This window comes from Etheostoma cragini, chromosome 22 (assembly GCF_013103735.1).
Source record: "Etheostoma cragini isolate CJK2018 chromosome 22, CSU_Ecrag_1.0, whole genome shotgun sequence".
Lineage (NCBI taxonomy): Eukaryota > Metazoa > Chordata > Actinopteri > Perciformes > Percidae > Etheostoma > Etheostoma cragini.
Window position 1 is genome coordinate 21,968,900 of NC_048428.1, and position 5,738 is coordinate 21,974,637.

General features: G+C 38.6%; 1 protein-coding gene across 1 annotated transcript in view; it reads left to right on the forward strand.

The window, feature by feature from the left end:
- Positions 1–3,680: 3,680 nt before the first annotated feature.
- Positions 3,681–5,738, forward strand: part of LOC117938300 (clavesin-1-like) — a 7,829-nt gene continuing 5,771 nt past the window's right edge. Inside the window, exon 1 of the mRNA XM_034862821.1 lies at positions 3,681–4,022. The gene's annotated coding sequence lies outside the window, so the exon portion shown is untranslated. The remainder of the gene's footprint in view (positions 4,023–5,738) is intronic.

The window sequence follows — 5,738 nt, forward strand, 5'->3', positions numbered from 1 at the left end:
GTCCTCATGTTGTCTTCATGTTGTCTTCATGTTGTCTTCATGTTGTCTTCATGTTGTCCTCATGTTGTCCCCATGTTGCCCCCATGTTGCCCCCATGTTGTCCCCATGTTGTCTTCATGTTGTCCTCATGTTGTCCTCATGCTGTCGCCATGTTGTCGCCATGTTGTCCCCATATTGTCTCCATGTTGTCCTCATGTTGTCCTATATCAATGTTCTTTTTAATTCCCCAAAATAACATGATTGATTCCACCCAACGCTCTTTGCCAAGTACAAATCTCTACTTTCATTAATTTTGGGGCGTCTTATTTAATTTTATAGCATTGTAAAACAAATGGAAGTGTTTTTGAAATAGTATTGAGTAAAAGTTGACATATTCCAGTCTGTGATTATCATCAACATCCATTTCTTTAATTTTAGTCTCAATAATTCCTAATTTCTGCTTTTCTAACTCTAACATTAGGTATAATTTCCTATAAATGAGGTTTATTGACCATAGATTCCCAAAATAAAGTTAATAAGTTGGTGTTACGTCAAAAAACGTGACAAACATTATAAAAAAGTGATGAGAAAGGGACAAAAACGCAAGAAAAAGTTAAAAACTCCAAAGAAAATGTTGTGATTTTTCCATTTTGTCGGGAAGACAAAGGACAACACACACACAAAAACAACGTGGACATCCAATTAAAAGAGCTTCTTACCTTCGGAGTGACTGCTGCGATTCCCGACTGATCCATGATCACAACGATATCGATTAATCGAGTATTTTCCTTGAGGAGTGAATGGTGGCTAGCCGCTAAGCTAACGTTAGCACCCACACCAGAGAGGGCAGATTAAGCTAACTGTCGACCAAAATGTCCCCAAAAAAGAGACAAACGACAAGGTCTCGCGATGTGACACGTACAAGTAACTGTTGTAGAAACTATAATATGTATGTAAAGATGATTTACGAGTCAGTAACTACAGTTTTTTACAGTAATTTAACGGTTGAAACGAGGTAGAGACGCTATCAGTGAGGTGTTTCCAGGCTGAGTGGACCTTGGCACAACAGGAAGTACGTCACTGGGCGAGAGTTGACAGTACGCCTTCACAATAAAAGCCCTCACGAATCTAAGTTTTCCAATTCAAAACCCTGCTTTAAATTACTCCCAATTGAAGTCGACACATATTTTGAGTCTCTTAATTTAACAACAAATATAAAAGCTATAGTTATTTCTGATATATACTCTGATAAATATACTATATATACTATAAAAAAATATTTTTATTACGACCGCGATGTCTATTTCACGCTTTTGTTTATATTGTTTTTGTTTTCATTACTATTGTTACTTGATTTTTTAGAAGTTGTAATTTTCTTCCTGTGACTTCATATTTTGAACTGTGATGTCTGAATGTTTGTAATGTTATGTGTTAATAAAAAAAAATAAAAAAATTAAAAATTAAATAAAAGCCTTCACACTGTTATCAAGATTGGAAAGAAAGAATATAAATATGAGTGTATTGTTTGTGTACAGGTGTTTAACGAGTAGCTGGTGATTGAGGATCATGACCCAGGATGCAGAGTAGGGGTGTAATAACAACAACAATAACACACAATATAATTATATAATCAGATTATTTTCTCCAAATGTTTTCTCCCGAATGAGCTGCAGACAAATGACTGAAGAACATTCCTTTACTGCAACCAAAAAAAGACAGACTTAACGGAATCCTTAAAAGAGTGCAACTGATTTTGTATTGTATCTTAAATAACTAAAAATGAAATGAAACAACAACATTTCTAAAACAAATCTTACATTAAATAACTAAGTAAATAGAAAGAAATCTCCTCAGATTAGTAAAATAAGAAGACAAAATCTAAAGTAGACTGAGATCTAAAAACTGAGTCGTTCACATTTAAACTTTTTTAATCTGAATCACGATGAGGCAGCTGGGTCGGGAACCGGAGGGTCGCTGGTTCAAGTCCCAAAGCATGGTGGTGGACAGGGAGCTGGAGCCAGTTCACCTGCTGGGCACTGCTGAGGTGCTCTGGAGCAAGGCACTGAACCCCCAAACTGCTCGGCAGCCCCCCCCACACTCTGACATGATGTTTTTGTCCCTTTTTTCCACACTTTTGAGACTTTATTTCAATGTTTGGCACTTTTTTGACATTTTCAACACTACGTACCACAACTTATTAACTTTAGTTTTACAGTTATTTTGGGAATTTATGATCAATAAACCTCATTTATAGGAAATTATACCTAATGTTTGAGTTGGAAAAGCAGAAATTAGGAATTATTGAGACTAAAATTAAAGGAATGGATGTTGATGATAATCACAGACTGGAATATGTCAACTTTTACTCAATACTATTTCAAAAACACTTCCATTTGTTTTACAATGCTATAAAATTGAATAAGACGCCCCAAAATTAATGAAAGTAGAGATTTGTACTTGGCAAAGAGCGTTGGGTGGAATCAATCATGTTATTTTGGGGACTACCTGTCTCTATTTATTTTGTTATTACCTCTCCATACCAGAGTGGAGAGTATTATTTTTATAATCTTTATCTTCAATTTGTAGCGATTTTGTGGGCTTATTAATTAATTAAAAGGCAAGAGATTCATTGTTTGAGTAATTTCTGTTAAAACGTGTCAACTTTCTCTGATTCTAGCTCGTTTAACGGGAGGATTTGCTGCTTTTCTCTGTTTTATTTTACTCTAAACTGTACAGATCTTTTAATTTTGGATTGTTTTGACTTCTAGAAGTTAAAACCGAGACATTCAATCATGGTACCTTAGAATTAGCGACGGACATCTTCAAAATCTACAAAATGATTAAACAGGAGAACAATTAACAAATTAAATTATGAAAATAAGACTTATAATAAGACAACAAGGACAAAAAATTGTGGAAGAGCATAGAAAAAATAATAGTAATAAAAGATTTTATCAGTAAATTTGAAACAAAAAATACATAATTTTTGCGTGTAAAAATACAATTTAGGCGACTTCCTGTAGCTTATATATATATGTGTGTGCAAATGCGCGCACCCACCACTGCGTGTGCGCGCGCAATTTGCTCAGATTTTCTCGTGAACGCGCGTGACCGTCAGCAGCTGTCACACAGGCGCGCAGGTAGATCAAGTTAAACAGTTTGTTAAAAAGAGGAAGAGAAACGAGTAGTGTGATTTCAAAATAAAGCTTGGACTTTATAACTAACATTACCGTAATGGTTGGTTCTGAAGTGCATTACAAATTAAATGTATTATTATTATTATTATTACTATTATTATTACTATTACCTGTTTATATTGAGTTTATTCATTGCAGAAACTACACAAATTAAGATATTTATGTATTTATTGATAGATAGATAGATAGATAGATAGATAGATAATTTACCCATTTTTTAAAGGGTATTTACCTTTTTTCAGACCTTAGTTACCCTTCTGAAAAAAGGGTAACTAATCATTCGTGACTCTTTTAAAAACTGTAACTACCCTTATGGTACTTCACCGTAAAGCGTTAACAATTAAAGTTTAATATGTTTGGCTAATCCCACGTTAGTGAACTTATTGTGTCAATAAACCGTTTTTTCTAAATTCTGAATCCGGGTTTTAGAACATCTAACATCGACTTTTCCTTCGGAAGTGTTGACCGGAAGTGGCGCGCTTTATTTTGAAACCTCGACACCCTGACGTCTTCTCGGAGCACAAAGTGAGAACGCATCTCGGTGGGATCCCGCTCCGTCCTCCTCGCGCGTTACAAAGCCCCCGGACCCACAAGGACGGACTCCAACCGCGTCTGACGCGTTCAGGGACGTTTTTTTATTTCCATTTTCTCGGTTGTTGTTGTTGTTTTGTTTTTGTTCATTTTAATTTTGACGGAAATCTGCTTTTTTGTCCGCGGGATACCGATGGCCCCCCCCACCACCACCGTCCCCAGCATCAGCACCACCATCAGCACCACCACCGGAGGGCCGTCGGGCCAGCCAGGACGGCCGGGATTCAACCCGCACACCTAGCAGCTCGCGCCACCGTCCGCGTGTTAATGTCTTTCTCTCTGATAGAACAGAAAATACAGCAAAATATCCCCAAAATAACCGCGCTCACCTCTGGACGATGCGCTCATATTTCTGCCTGCTTGTGAGGACATTTTGGTGAGGACACACACACAAACACACACACACAGACACACACACACACACAGACACACACACACACACACACACACCAGGGTGACTCTTAGCATTAAAGTGACAGATATTTGAACATTTAGATCGATTTAAGAGGCTCTACGTTTAATTTAACCAGTTTATTTTAACATTTTGCAGAATTAGATCCACATCCTGAGTTTTATTTGCATTTCTGTTTGATCTCAGGGTGGAAATGTAATTAAAGCCTCGTGGCACCTTCACGTGTCTCTGGGTTTTCTCCCTTTTTGTTTTGTTTGTCATGATGCAGTCTCAGTGGACAGATTGGGCGACATCTGACAGACTCACTGGGAGCAGCAGATGGGGATGAGTGGGGGATTGGGGGGGATGGGAGGGTGTGTGTGTGTGTGTGTATAATATATAAGCTGTAGAATGAACATGGTTAAAATGAAGCATACATTAAAAAATACACCAAACATAACATAACATGTAATTATGACGTGTTTGGAGAGCCACAATAGCCCCAAATAAGGATGCAATAAAACTAAATCTACAGCTGTTGGCATGCTAACGTTTGCTAATTAGCGGTAAAGTCAAAAGCAATCAAGTCAACTTTATTCATACGGCATGTTTCTTACATGCAACGCAATGGGCTTCACATTAATGTGGTATACTATTCACATCATGACATCAGGACATCATGACATCATGACATCATGACATCATGACATCATGACATCGCGTAAACGTACACGGCAACTGTCTGAAGTCAAGTGGCGTTTTACCTGTGTGTGTTACCTGTACGTGTTACCTGTGCGTGTTACCTGTACGTTTTACCTGTACGTGTTACCTGTGCGTGTTACCTGTACCTGTTACTTGTACGTGTTACCTGTACGTCTACCTGTACCTGTTACCTGTACGTGTATGTGTTACCTGTGCGTGTTACCTGTACGTGTTACCTGTACGTGTACCTGTTACCTGTGCGTGTTACCTGTACGTGTTACCTGTACGTGTTACCTGTGCGTGTTACCTGTGCGTATAACCTGTACGTATTACCTGTACGTGTTACCCTGCGTGTTACCTGTGCGTGTTACCTGTGCGTGTTACCTGTACGTGTTACCTGTACGTGTTACCTGTACGTGTACCTGTGTGTGTTACCTGTGCGTGTTACCTGTGCGTGTTACCTGTATGTGTTATCTGTACGTGTTACCTGTACGTGTTACCTGTGCGTGTTACCTGTGCGTGTTACCTGTGCGTGTCACCTGTACGTGTTACCTGTTCGTTTTACCTGTGCGTGTTACCTGTATGTGTTACCTGTACGTGTTACCTGTATGTGTTACCTGTACGTGTTACCTGTGCGTGTTACCTTTACGTGTTACCTGTACGTGTTACCTGTGCGTGTCACCTGTACGTGTTACCTGTTCGTTTTACCTGTGCGTATGTTGAGCTATCGGCGTGTATGTTTACGTTGTATACAGCGGGTGTAAACGTACACGCCACGTGGCGTGTCACACATATGCCATTACATGAGATCAGTCTGTAATATTAAAGGGCCCATGGCATGAAAATGTCACTTTGAGTTTTTTTTAACATTAATATGA